The 15,625-nt window shown below is 35.4% G+C and overlaps 1 protein-coding gene across 1 annotated transcript in view; it reads right to left on the reverse strand.

Annotated features, from left to right (window-relative positions):
- The window catches only part of LOC149574782 (uncharacterized), a 205,944-nt gene that overhangs the window by 11,488 nt on the left and 178,831 nt on the right, over positions 1–15,625 (reverse strand). The gene's annotated exons all lie outside the window — the stretch shown is intronic.

Genomic DNA, 15,625 nt, shown 5'->3' on the forward strand with positions numbered 1-15,625 from the left:
CATGCTGTGTGATGTTACTTCCAGATATTTGATGTTCGTCATTTAAGGTTTTAGGTATAAGTATGTTGATGAATTAAGTAAAATGTAGGATTAACACATTGATTTTAGAATCTTTATGATTAAGGATATAAGTAGGATGAAAGAAACCCTGATTGATGTATGTTTCAATTTATGTGAATTTCGGATACGTATATATGTGTGTGTGTGTGTGTGTGTGTGTGTGTGTGTGTGTGTGTGTGTGTGTGTGCATGTGATTTTACGGGACTACTGATGTGTGCAATGAGTGTGCAGATATTTTAGCTGAGAAAACCAACGGAGGAACAAAACTGATCTCTATGTACTAATTTTGGAAACCTTGTTTGTAATTCAAGTATTTTAATTGTGAGATGTATGTATGTATCTTTCTGTGATCAGTAAATGTTAATGTTCGTAATTGTGTTCTTTTAGTATCGCTTGACACTCGTGAATTGTTTATGTTCTCAGTGTGCTAGTTAGGGTTAGCTGTGTAACCTTTGGACCTAAGTCAGATTAAGTTAGTGTCTTTTTGCTAATTTGGTTCTTAATTGAGTTTAGTCACCCTAATCCGGATTAGTGCTTAATCTACATTTCTAGTGTTGTTAGATGGTCCTAATTATTTTCTAGCTTTTGTTTGGTTCCAAACCTATTACTAAAGCTTTAAAACATGAAATATTTATAGCCAAGGGGTATGGGTATGGGCTGAGGGTCTTTTCACACCCCTAAGCCCCTTTTATTGACTTTTGAGGTCACTCAAAAAGTCTCTTTTTGCCTTTGTGCGAAAATTGACTATGGCTACCATGAGTTTCATCACCTCACCTCCACTTAGTGATTAACCGTAGCGTAGGTTGAGTTAGGAGCTTCTAGATTTGTAGGTGGGTGGGTGAAGTTATTGATCCTTTTGGTGGTTGAGTTTGAGGCTTATTTAGAGGCCCTTCTTGGAATAGTAGAGGTTGTTACCCAATCTCTACTTTTAGAGAGGAGTCTTGGAAAAGTGAAGGAAGGAAGGGAAAAGCTCTACTCAAATTGTTCATTTGCCATTACCTCTTTGTGAAGGTAGAAATTTTCATCTCTCTTGTTCAGATTTTCATGCTTGTTTCATGCTTATGCTACTCGTTGTTGTTTGGATGCTTGTATGTATGTTGGGTATGTTGGGAAGGATTGAAAACCATGTTCTTGAATGCTTTTCTTTCTTGTTTATGTTTGAATTTTGAAGTTTTCTTGTATGGATGTTTTGGTATTACTCACCCTTGGATAGGGCAGAAGTGACCAATTTTAGGAAAGGTCATTTTAGTTGGACTCCAACAGTGTAGAGTCTCTTCTCAGGACGAGAAGAGGGAGAGAGGGTAGGGTGTTATGGGCCCCTACTTGTTAACACAAACCACGTATGAGTTTTGGCATGTAAGAATGGAAGAACAAAAATTCTTGATTTATAGCCCCGATTGGGCACCTGGTTTGGTGTTGTGTCTGACATCTCCTATTGGAAAAATCCACCTTTCCCTAGTTTTTGATTCATTGTGAATCCTATTGTGAGAACCTAGTACGAATATGCATGCTTGATTTTGTCTCTTTGTCATGCTTGTTTGACACCTGATCAGATTTTGTTCCCTCCATGGTTCTTAGAAATGTGTTGCAGAAATTGATAGGGAACCCTTGATGAGGGTCATGAAGAAAATTCAATTACATTGTTGTAAATTTTGGGATTGGAATCCTATGTATTTTGTATTTCAAAACCTTGTTGTAATGGCAACGACGCCGGGTTTTCTTCCTGATTCTTTCCCAGGTGAGTCTTTGAATCAGGTTTGCCAATAAAAATGTTGATTGAGTATAATTTTTTATCATATGATTCAATCGTAATTTTAAATTAGATGGATGCACATCAAAATAAGATGTTTTGATGATGGTTTAATTGAGCAAAATTTTCAAGTTTCCTTATATGTTCAAAATGAAAATTATGTTAAGGAAAGAAAATAATGGCTAAGGTTGATATGTTTCAATTCAAGTTGTATAGGAGATCAAATAAATCTGGTGTTAATGTGACACAAACTATTGTATCAATGTTTAAATCTATTTTTTTTTAAAATACACCTTGAAAAAAAAAATACATTGCCTTGTAAATCTATACTTAGAAAAAAATTTCAAAAAAAAAAAAGTGTTTCAAGAGAGTAAAAAATCTGTCTTTTGTATGGGAGAAACAATTAAATGGTCTTGGGCAACAGAGAATCTTTTAAAGATTCCTTTTATATTCTGTTTGAAAATATAAATATAATTTAATCAATTTATAAATAGGCGTAAAAATTCCAAAATAGACTTTTAACATTTTAAAAATGTCCTAAATATCTATATTGTTACCTAATAAACTTTTTGTCTTAAATTCCTTCCCATCTTTCCCTTGGGCGTCCCTTTTGAAAATGCATTAAAAAAATGGTATTATGAAAAAGGTTTGTACGACAAAGTCAGAATGATCATGGGGGGTGATGTCACCCTGCCCCCATGTCCCATCCCCATCTCCCTCACTTTAGTGGGCGCTCAACTTGGAGGGGATATCATTAAATTTTTTATTTAAACTAAGTTTTGTGCAGACCAAGGTCTCCTTGTTCCCTTGCATTTCTTTGTTTGGTCGCCCACCTATCCAAGAGGTTTGTGTAAGTCTTGTTTGGGGCAGAGCGCTGTCCTCCTTGGGAAGCGCTGCCCATGGATGTAGGGTGGTGTGTAGGGGAGCTTAGGGATGGAAGAAAGTTAGTAGAGTAGGGTTTAATGTTAGTATAGGTTAGAGTTAGTTAGGTGTTAGGTTAGTGTGTAGGTTAGTTTAATATTAGAGTTTTTGATTGTAGTTTTGTTTTGTTTAATTGTAGTTAGTTTGTTTTAATCATATTAGTTTGTTAGTATTAGTGTTAGGATTAATTTATGTTATTTTATTTGTGTTTTGTTAATAGTTTTTACTTAGTTGTAACTTCATTTAGGTTTGTTTAATTTTGACATGTAAATTAATTTAGTTTTAATTTAAGTAAAGATAGTTATTTTAATTTAACTAAGTTTAGATTTTTGATTAATTTATATAATTAAGTTTAGAATTATAGCTAGTCGATTGTTTAGCTTTTTAGATTAATTTAGTTGTTTAATTAATTTTGAAAGCTTTAGTTTCATAATTAGTTAGAATTTAATTAGTTGTTAGTTGATTAAATTTAAATTTAGTAAGATTTTGATAGTTAATTAATATGTTAAAATAGTTGAAATGTTTTAAGTTAATAAATTTTATATATATATATATATATATATATATATATATATATATATATATATTCAGTTTTAATTCTAGTTAATTGTTTTCTTAAAGTGACTTTTTAATATCGGTTAAATTGTCAATCAATAATTGTCTAATAGATTTATAGTTGAACTTGATTAAATAGTTTCAATTAATTTTAAATCCGAATTCATTGACATTGTGATTTAAATAATTTTTAATATATTGTTGAAAAATTAATATAACGTGATTAATGATCGATATCAATCTTTTAACAAAAGTTTCAAAATCTTAATGATGTATTCCTTCACAAGTTTTTAAACTTAAGATGTAATGTAGAGAACCTATACTTAAACTGTTATCATAACCTTATCGAGCTTTGAGCATTCTAATTATTATATTATTTTTTTGAAAAAAAGTATGTGTTTTTTTACCTCATAGTTTGGGCATGACAACTAGGTAGGTAACTCTTATTATTCTGACAAATTAGTCTTTATTCATTGTAGTGAGGAGGATCCTTATCGAGCTTTGAGCATTCTAATTATTATATTATTTTTTTGAAAAAAAGTATGTGTTTTTTTAGCTCGTAGTTTGGGCATGACAACTAGGTAGGTAACTCTTATTATTCTGACAAATTAGTCTTTATTCATTGTAGTGAGGAGGATGTGAAAAAAGATTTTCTTGTCAATTCTGTCTTTTTTTTTCAAAGGTCATGCGGTTAAATTTTTTGATTGGATACCTAATTAAAATGAATAAAGCTTAGATTTCTCAATTCCAACTTGGTTTTCTTTAAACCCTATCCCTCCGAAATTAAAACAAATAGATATTATCAAAAGGATAGGACGTGCACTGGGAAATCTGATCAGATTAGATGCTTCTTTTGAAGTTTGTAATAACATCAAACTGCTAATCAATTGCAAAACAAACATTAGAATGCTCAAACCACTCAAAATTATCACCAATAGATCGGTGTAAATTTAACTTTCAGAAGTATGAAGGAAAACTCACAGAAATTATCAGACTTGATGATCAGAGGAAATTCTCCTACAAAATACAGCAAGCTAAATCAGATCTTAATGACTTCTTTCCCATGATCAGAACAAGGTATCAAGAATTGATGCAAGAGGAATGTCTGGCCAAGGAAGATATTTTAACAATCACTAGAGATAACCTAGATGGAAAATGGGCAGAAAAGTCAAAGAAGGTTATTGGAAAAAATAACAAAAGCTCAATACTCCAAACCATTGGAAATCAGAAGGAATGCACCAAGATATCACAAGGAAACAACAAAGAAAGGCTTTTACCAAAAAAATCCATTAGTTCATACAAGAACAAAGATAAAGAGTATTTACCAGAGGTGATGAAGCAAAAAGAACATAATCATAACACGAAGAAGTCCCTTTTGCCAAACAAGCAGTCGAAATTACAAAGTACAATAGTTAACAACAAGAAATCTAAAAAGAAAGGAAAGAGAGATAAAGAATGGAAAAATCCTACAAAGGTAATCAATAATCAGAGGAATTTGGAATCAGAAAATAATAAGGAAGATGAAAAGAGTACAAAGAACTTATTCAGAAGTCTTGAGGATATGGAACATTTAGCCTTATATGGAGGAGCTTCAGGTAATGTTAAACCTAAACATAATGAAGATAAAACAATGGTACAAAGGCAGAGGACTGAAGAACCTTCTTTGGTGATTGCAACTTTTGATAAAAAGACTCCGAAGTAGTTATCCAAATTCTGGTAGACGACCTCCACTAAGAGGGAGTTTCTTGGAGACAACCACATAAAAAAATTTTCAAAAAGAAAGACATCTAGAGATATCCCTGTGCTAGATTTTCAAGAATTCTTAAACAAGGAGGTGGAGGAGAACGAAAAAATTGAGGTAGAAGCTCTTAAAGAGGAAGATAAGGAAGCTATAGAAAGGCTCTTAGAGGAACCAATCTGAGTATTTGACTCCAAAAATAAAGAAAATTGCAGTAACTCACAAAAAGAGGAACTTATGCAGCAAGTATTAAAGTTGGGAGGAGATAACTATACTTTTGAAGACCTCAGAAGGGATCTTCTATCCTTTGAAGAAGAAAATAAGTCAAACAAAAAAACAGAGGACCTGGCTGCCAGACAGTCATGTGAGACTAAGGATAAAATCATCTCAGAACACCAAAGCATTACAAAACAAATTCTACAAGAGTTGGTTAATGAAGAAAAGGAGAATAGGGAGAGTAGTCAATCAGAAACAACTAAAGGAGCACAAGAAAATATGGAACAATTGGGCATAAGTATGAATCAAGAAGGGGTTAAATCGCCTAATTTTGGTAAAAGAAAATCCAAAAGAGGAAGGAAATCTCACAAGGAATTCAGAGTAGTAGAAGGAATGGCATGTGAACAACCAAAAATCAGTCAGATTTTAACACAAGGAAGGGGAAGATACTTCCCAAGGTCCAATGAAGATCACTACATGGAATGCTAGGGGCTTAAACGCCCCTAGCAAAAAAAGACTATTAAAACAAAATTTAAAATTATTTGAATCAGAAATCATCTTACTTTAGGAAACTAAATTAAATTATATAGAAGGAATCAAACTAAGTAAGAAGCTAGGCAATTGAAGTATCACTATGCAAGAATCTGTAGGAGCATCTGGAGCCCTAGGATTCATCTGGAATCATAGGAAAGTAACCTTAGATATCTTAAGCACAAATAATAATTGGATCAATGGTATAGTCAAAAGCCTGAAATCCAACCTCAACTTTATTTTAATAAACATTTATGGGCCTACCAACAATATAGAGAAAAACTTAGTATGGAAAGAAATCGGTCAATTTATGGAGTTCCATCGAAATATTCTAATTTTGTTAGGAGTTGATTTTAACACCATTTTAAACTTAGAAGAAAAAATAGGGGGCTCTCAACAAATTCCCCAATCTTCTAAAGATTTCAAACAATGGTGTGACCTCCATAATCTAATAGACATTCCATTTTAAAATGAGAATTTTACATGGAATAACAAACATAAGGATTTTGCATATATAGCTGAAAAACTAGATAGGTTCTTCATTAAAGGAAATCTAGATGAGGACAATTTAAATATCCAAACCACAATTCTACCGATTGTCGGTTCTGATCACTTTCTAGTCAGAATTGAATTTGTCGAGTCTCATAAACTGACTAGGAGTTCATTTAAATGTGAGAAAATGTGGTTTTTAGATTTCAATTTTTTAAACAACATAAAGAATTGGTGGACACAAAGTGATTTCAAAGGATCTAAGATGTTTATTTTTGTGTCTAAAATGAAGACACTCAAAGAAAAATTCTCAAACGGAACAAAGAACACTTCAACAATATCTTTAAAGAAAAATTGGACATTGAAAACAAATTAAAAGAATTAAATTTAGAAATCATTAAAAAAGGTATGAATAATGATAGCTATCTTTTAGAAAAAAAAATTGCTTGCCAAACAAGAGGATATACTATCTAAAGAGGAAATCTTCTAGAGACAAAAGTCTTGAAAAAGGTGGCTAGAAGAGGGAGATCAGAATACTAAATTCTTTCATAACTTGACTCTATAATAAAGCCAAAAGAAAAATATCGAGCATTAAAAATCAACTGGGTATTTCTACAGAAAAACCAAATGAAATCTTGGAAATCTTCGTGGATCATTTTCACAAAACACTTAATAACTTTGAAGGATCAAACAGAGAGGCTCAAACCAATTTGCTCGAGGTGATACCTAAACTAATTACAACAGAGGACAATAAAGCACTAAATAAACCAATCACATTAGAAGAAGTCAAAATGGTCATTTTAAACATGAATCCTAATAAATCACTAGGTCTAAATGGATTTCAGGCATTTTCCTATCAGAAATGTTGGGATATTATTGGCATAGATCACTGGAATGCCATTGAATCTTCGAGGAAGGGTGGATCCCTACTATCCAAAATTAACCACTCCTTTCTCACTTTGATTCCAAAAAAAACAGATTCAGAGGTCCCAAGAGACTTTAGGCCTATTGCACTTTGTAATACCATCTATAAAAAAAAATTCAAAGATTTTAGCAAATAGGCTAAAGTTAATCCTTCCAAATATCAGTTTAGAGGAACAAACAGGCTTCGTTCTAGGCATATCCATCTTGGATGGTATTCTCATCATTCAAGAAACTATTCATTCGACCCAAAAAAATAAAGAGGCAGGTATGTTTATGAAGCTTGATATCCAAAAAGCCTATGATATGGTGAATTGGTGTTTCCTCTATAAAACCCTCGAAGCATTTGGTTTTTCCCGTCAATGGATCAATCTTATTTATAAATGTATCTCTACTACCAAAATTTCAATCCTTGTCAACGGGTCCTCAAAAAGTTTTTTTGACATTTCAAGGGTATTAGGCAAGGTGACCCCTTATCTCCATTCTTGTACATTATCATGGCTAAAGCCTTCAGGAGATCTCTTTTGAGGACCTATAACAAATAGGATATTAGAGGTATCACCATCCCTAAGAATATCCCTAATATTACTCATCATCAATATGCAGATGATACTATTTTGTCAAGTGAGAGTTCAGTAAAAGAAGCGAGGGCAATAAAATCTATTATAGAAAGATACATGAATGCATTTGGTCAGAAAGTGAATGTCTCAAAATCTGAGATATATTTCATTAATACTGATCCTGAGGTGGAAAAATAGATCTACCACATTATGGGATATCAAAAAGGATCGTTTCCATGTAAGTATCGAGGCATTGAGTTAGAGAAAGGTGCGAAATCTAGTAAGGTTTGGAATAATACTCTAGAGAAATTGGAAGCTAAGATTAGATGTTGGAAAGACGAGTGGCTTACGAAAGCTGGTAATACCAAGATTAGATTAGTGTTATTAGCCATCCCAACGTATCTGCTTTCTTTCCTTTCTCTTCCTGGGTCTTTATTTCATAAGTTAGAATCCAAACTCAGAAATTCCTTATGGAATGATTGTGAGGAATCCAAAAAATTGCCCCTCATAAAATGGGACAATATCTCTAGACCTAAGGAGTGTGGAGGTTTAGGTATTAAGAATTTACAATGGAAAAACGAGGCTCTAGGGGCTAAACTCTAACGGAACCTCTATACAAAAAGAGAGCATAAATGAGCCAAGGTTATGTATAATAAATACCAAAAGGTAGAAGACCTAATATCGATTTTTAGGATGGAGACCCTTCCTAAAGGTTCGGAAAGCTGGAACTTCATGGTTAAATGTCGCCACCTTGTGGGTAAATACCTTACTTGGGATGTTGGCAAGGGTGATGAAGCCATTTTTTAGGAAGATTCTTGGAACGGGCATCCTCTGATAGACTGCAGCCAAATCCTAGGAGACCTTAAAGGAAAATTAACTAACCTTTTGGGGAAGCAGAGCATGTGATTACAAAATAAAGGTCACTTCAGAAGGATACTTGAGATGGATTTGGAAAACTCCAAAAGATAATGAGATAGACCCAAATGCTATAAAGGCATATGAAAAGATCATTCAAGATAGGAAAGTCAAACAGCTAGAAAGGAAAGACAAGCTCATCCGGACAACATCAAACAACGGTAAGTATAGTGTGAAAAATGGGTACAATGCACTATTAAATTCAAAGAGATGGGAAGAAGTGGAAATCCCACTCAAACTTTGTTGGGATCCTGCATGTTTGTCGAAGGCAGGATTCGTCTTATGGTTGTTATCTCAAAATAGGATAGTGACAGTAGATAGAATCTGTAAGCTAGGTTTCAAAGGTCCTTCGAGGTGTGTACTATGTAAGTATGACAGTGAAAATGTGGACCATCTACTCTACTACTGTCTATATTCACGCGTCTATTGAGATTGGTTGAGGGAAAGTGTAGGATGGAGTGTAGAAGTTGATGAAAGTCCACTTCATAGAGCGCCAAAATCACTTGCATGCAAATAACCTGTTGAAGAGAAACTGAAGAAGGAAGGAACAAGAGCTTGAAGTAACCAAAAAAAATTATATTGCAACAATGAGAAAATGAAATTGTTGTACAATATGACTTGAAAGATATGAAAATATAATAGGAGAGCTCGAATATAAAGGCCTCTAGGAAGCTTGTAGAACAAGCTAGAAGGTGCTAGGAGATAAGGTTGACAACTAAGCATACGCCCACAAAAAGTGGGATATCCTCGATCAAGGTGAGAAGATAAGTATGAATTAGATAGGAACAAACTCTCGTGTTGTCAACAACTCCTAGACTACAACTAATAAACAAATGCATTACCCTAAGTAAACTTAAGTAAAAGGGTAAATAATTATTATTTACTCTAACACCCCCCCTTAGTGCAACTTAGGGGAATGCACTTAAGCTTACAAAAAAAAAAGATGAAATGCAAAATGGGTCCCGTGAACTAGGCCATGTTTGGTACCCATGTGAAATGCAAAGAAATGCAACCTCTGAAAATGGGGAAAGAGGGAAAACCTCATGGGAAAAATCCTCCCCCAAAAAGAGGTAAGAGAAAACCTAGAGAAGGACTGAAGAAGCCTCCAACTAGAGGAATGTCCCAAAAAATAGGAACAAGAGAAGATCATGAAGAGCATCACTGAAGCATGAAGAAGTCACAAACTTTGTCAGAAAGAAATTGCTGATCTAAAGAACCTCCACAAAAATAGAAGGCATGAATTGAGAGTGTCTATACGGTAGATGATCCATCTCACTGAAATGCATAGGTAGCTAGCCACTACAATCGCCTAGTATATAGGATCAAATACTGAATACATAGCTCACACTATTGAACCATCAAACAAGGACGCATTAGAACAACAAAATAACCCCCCCTTAATGCAGACGAAGTGGGGTGACAGGTAACTGAAAAGGTGGGCAAAAATTCTCTGCAGAAAGAACCAAGAACAATGAGAGAGAGGAAGAGATACAAACACCTATAAAGGCATGTGTCACTGACACATCATGGAGCTAATGTCATGGAAGGGACACTCACTTGACAAAGGAAGAGGGCACAAAAATGGCAACAACTAACCCCCCCATGGTGCTTTATAAAATAGCGCAAGTAAAGTTGTCTCAAAACAATGTTTAGGATCTCGAAATGCAAGAGTGGCACTTTATCTCAGTGTGTTTGCATAAAAATGCTTACAAATGATATCAACAATGATCAAAAAGGGAAAAAAACTAATACAAAAGATAGTACAGCCCAAAACAAAAAAATCCCATACCATGAAAAGGATCCTCAGACCTAGAACACCCAACATATCCGCCATAGAGCAAAAATGTCAAAAACATGATAGAAAGAGCATGGGGCAGAATCTAAAGGAAATTAAAGCATTTCTAAAAAGTAGACAGAACTAGCTTTCCAAAAATATAACGTTTTTAAAAAACGGAGATGGGTCGCACAAGATAAGCTTGTTGGAGTGAAAAACAGAACATCCGACTTTAATTGCAAAAACAAGCAACAAAATTGCATCAAAACCACAAAATACCTGCACCAATGTCTCTGTCTTGGAACCAACTTTCCAACGCTTCTTTCAGATCGGAGAAACATCTCTGTATGCTCAAGTTATGGCCAAAAAGTCGTGAGTAGGTCAAAAAGGGACCTAGAGTGCTTGTAGGGGTGTTGATGTACTGCTGACATCAGCATTTTACGAGCTTAAAATTGACAATCGTCGTGGCAAAAAAGGACTGCCACGTGGCATCCACGTGGTAGTACGACAGTTGATGTCTGACATGGCACAGGCCACTGACAAAGGGCCACACCACCCTACCAACTCACAACCAAGAATGAAGACCAAGAGAAAATAAAATGCTTCCCAAAGAACACTTTTATTATACTTGAAAATCCAATAGCAATTACATTAACATTTTTGCAAGATCTCTCAAGATCTAATCCAAACCCAAGCTAGTCCAGATCCACACTCTGGTAGAAACCTCTGAGATCTCAACTTGTGCTCGCAAGCCACCAAGCAACCTCCTTGTTTCTAAACCGCAGTCACTAGCTCTTCTCCAACTTTATCCAAGATCCAAGTGTAAACTGCCTCACATTCGGCGCTCTGTCTACACACTCACAAGTCCATCACAATCCTGCTGTAAACTGCCTCACATTCGGTGCTCTGTCTACAGACTCAAGAAAACTTACTCTTCACTTCCTCCTTCTCTTTCACACCTTGAAACTTTCCAAGCTTTCCAAGCTTCCACTACTCAACTTTCTCCTTCTCGAGCTTCTACTTCTCAAGCTTCTCCTTGAGCTTCCACTTCTCAAGCTACTCCTTGAGCTTCTACTCCTCAAGCTTCCCCTTGAGCTTGATTAGAAATGCTTTTTTTCCAATTTTTTCTTATTTTCTTTTTTTTCAATAATTTTCCCATGCAAGATGCTCCTGCATCAACCACGTGGCAAGTGTCAAACTTACCAATAGTGTTGCAATGGTACTGGCGACAATGGTCACAATGGTTGCAAAAGTAGGCGGAGGTAGTTGCAGGGGCAGCAGCCGCTGGTGGCGGTGGCTGGTTGGTGGTCTGTCGGCGACGACCGGGCCCTAGCATCGCTGCGATGGCACGACTGGCTGCGGCGGCGCCCAAGCTGAGCACTGGTTGCGCGATGGTGGGGCCGCGGGGCAGCCTTGTAAAAAAATATTTTTATTTTTATTTTTTTCATCCATACAATCCTCCCGAGGGGGCAAACAAATTGCCAAATGCTAGGGAAGCTAGAAATAGAAAAATTTATATGAATCCTGACTGTAACGAACCTTTTGAACTCAATGGCAGAGTCTGTTCAGGCCCAAAGTGCTCCGAAAAAATGCTCTCCTTCTTGATTGAAGAAAAAATCACAAACAAACAAGGGTTTGTGTCTCCAAATCGCGGCTTCAAAAATCCTTCAGACTAGGAAGCAGCAGGGAGGCTCCGATACCATGTAGAAGTTGATGAAAGCGAACTTCACAGTGTGCCAAAATCACCTGCATGCAAATAACCTACTAAAGAGAAACCGAAGAAGGAAGGAACAAGAGCTTGAATCAACAAAAAGAAATTATATTGCAACAATGAGAAAATGAAATTGTTGTACAATATGACTTAAAAGATATGAAAATACAATAGGAGAGCCAGAATATAAAGGCCTCTAGGAAGCTTGTAGAACAAGCTAGAAGGTGCTAGAAGATAATGTTAACAACTAAGCATACATCCACAAAAGGTGGGATATCCTCGATCAAGGTGAGAAGATAAGTATAACTTAGATAGGAACAAACTTTCGTGTTGTCAACAACATGGAGTTCCCCACTACCTAGATCATTTTTTGACTTGCTTAGAGGTTGGCCTACAAATCTATGTAAGGGCATCTAAAACAAACTTTGGAATATTTTCCCTTCCATTCTAGTGTAGGAGATCTGGAAAATAAGGAACAGAAGAACTTTATGTTGTATTGAGTTGAAACCAGAAGAGCTAATCCATAAAATAGAAGCTAGCATAGTCGAAACAGCTAACGCCCATCTTAGGAAATCGAGAATAGAAGAGGGCTCCTCCTCTATCTGGGACAACCAGATTAAGAAGGTTTGGCCAAAGCTGATCAATCCTCCTCATGTCTATTTGAAGAAAAGCAAGGAGGCAAGAAAAAGGTGCAAATGGACTCCCCCTTCAAAGGAATGGGTTAAAGCTTAACTTTGATGGAGCTGATAGAGGTAATCCAAGAATTGCAGGAGTTGGATGTATCATCAATGATCATATAGGCAAATGGATAGCTAAAAAAGTGAAGTCTATTAGCCCTACGTCTAACAACCTGGCAGAGCTCGAACATTTGGAAGGTGGTCTGAAGCTTTGTCAATATTTGGGACTATCCAAAATTGTAGTCAAAGGTGATTCTTAGATTGTATTAAACACAATAAGGAACAGAGCAAAACTTCTAACTAGGTTCTTAACTCCAAATTAGAAGAAGTCATTAATTTATTGGATGGATTTGAAGAATTTAGGATTTGTCATATTTACTGAGAAGGTAACTAGAAGGCAGACCTTCTGGCTAACAAAGGAGCTGATGGTGTCAACCTATTGCTCTACAGAGATGATGATCTTTGTATTCCATTATCTCAATCTTTATATTATGATTATGTCTCATCTAATGTTTAGATGTATCTGGCATCTCTTTTAAATTTATAAAGGATAGCTAGATTAGATACCCATAGAAAGGATGGGTTTCAAAGGGCAATAATAAACTAAGACCGGATTTGTCTTTTTTAAACCTTTATTGGTTAATAAAGCATATAGGTGACAAAGGATTAGTTCCTTTTATAAAATCAAAAGAGACATCGTGGCACTTAAATCATCGGGGGGTTATTCTTAATATGTCTACAGGCTTTGGAGTAATAGTTCATTATGAGAACTTAGATGTTTTTTCGATTTCTGTCCTTCCATTGATGAATGCAGAGTCTTTTAGTAAAGAGTGTCTGCCTCATCATTCCACAGTGACGTCAAATTCTGCAGTAAGTGTGGGACACTCGTGAAGCTTCTAGAGTCTTCAGAGTGGTTTTATTTCTTCTCCTCAAAGCATTTTGATTTTGTCAAGCGGTCTTGTCTTCTCAGAGATGGATACGAACGTCTGTGTATTCCATATGATGAGACCCGCACCATGGCTTTTCGAGGTAATATTAGACCTGAAAGATGGAATCGTATCCTTTGTCGAGTGGATGGGATGACCCAAATAGTGGTCAATAGGGCTATTGGAGAAGGATTTTTTGATTATGCGTATACCTGGAGAACAAAAAATGACATAATTGGCACTCTTATTGGATGCTTAGCCAAAGCAAGGATTTCCAAATGGGCCATGGTAAGGCTTTGCTTAAACTTATTTGATTCTATTTGGTGCCAAGGTATTATTGAAGTCATTATGAGCTTGGATGAAGACCTTAGAGTGCCTCTTCCTGAGATGTACATGAACCACCCACCAAGAAGTTTGATTGTGGCTAATATCCTGAGGAGGCCTACCTTAATTGTTAGGGATTTGATAGCTTTCAATTTGGTGTGGCCTAAGATGGAGTCCTGTGTTCATTTCCTACTACTGTGGAGGAAGATTACGATGGGCATTGAAAATGTATGGTTGAGCAATTATCTTGGCATGTTCAAAGCTTATGTTCACCTGGGAGTGGATCTCGAGAATCCAGATTTGCTGGATTTTTGCACTCTGAATGTCGAGAAATCCAGTAGGGATGGGTCCTCGTTTGAATTCCCCCCATATTTTCGATCAGAAAATTCGAATGATATTTCGGAAGTAATTATGGTATTCTGGAAAAAGTCAAAGGGTGGTTTGGTACGACGACAAGTTTATGGCCCAACATCTCAATCAGGGTTTGAATGAATTTCGAAAGGTTTCCTTTTGATCTTAAAATGTCTATAGTTTATATGCTTACATATCTCGAATTTTACTATAATAGATAGGTTTTGGTTAAGCTATACTAAGGTTTTGAGGTAGTGATAACGGTTTAAAGGTCGATAATGTTATGCAGTCAGGGTAGGGTTATTATAGTTCTTGTTATTCGAGGATAAATGTAACTCTTTGCTCAATATGAATAGTTTATAAATATAGTTGGATTTTTCTTTTTCTCATTACGACTTTCGATATTTTGTGATACGGTCATCAGGATCTCAAATTTAATAAGAATTGTATTTCTGCTTAAATCATGCATTTCTGATCTGTATTCACAAAAATGGTTCTCTATTTTGCTATTTATAGATTACAAATGTTTTCAAACTATCTAGCATTTAGATAGGACAATTAACTGTATTCAGCAGGGCATATTGCGTTTGAAACCCTAAATTGAAAGAATCGAGGGCTTGGATCTCAGTTTTGTTATATTTCATTGTTTGATGCCCCGAGATTGGAATGTTGAAGAAAGGAGATGGTTTTAAGGTCTCCGTTGGTAATTATGGTCAACCTAGTTTTAGTCTGAGCTAACCCCTAGTTTTCTCTCTGTTCTGATTAAGAGATTAACTGAGATGTTAACGTAGATCAAGTAGTATCATGAGTCTTTTTTGAAATCGCTAGGATTCAATTTTTGTTTTTTTATCACTTTAGGTATTGTTATCAAATAGCCTAACATATTAGGCAAGGAATAGGATAATATTTTCTCAATTACAATTTTAATGATAATTTTCTTGACAGGGATTAAATTCTAATAATTGTATAGATTGTCTTTAGTCTGAAACAAGGCTTACTACTTCACTAATGTATTGGCAAATATACTGTGAATTCAAAAGGTATGATCAATAATTTATTCGATTCAAAATAGCCTCAATATTTTAAAAATTATTGTAGCAATATTATTAACCAATCTGAATGATAAGATAGCCAAGCAGGGATGAGCGTATCTTTCAGTAGTGGAAGGACGCAAGGATAAGTGAATGTAACGGTTCACTACAAGGA

Source organism: Cupressus sempervirens, chromosome 2 (assembly GCF_028749045.1).
Source record: "Cupressus sempervirens isolate cs-2001-9-10 chromosome 2, ASM2874904v1, whole genome shotgun sequence".
Lineage (NCBI taxonomy): Eukaryota > Viridiplantae > Streptophyta > Pinopsida > Cupressales > Cupressaceae > Cupressus > Cupressus sempervirens.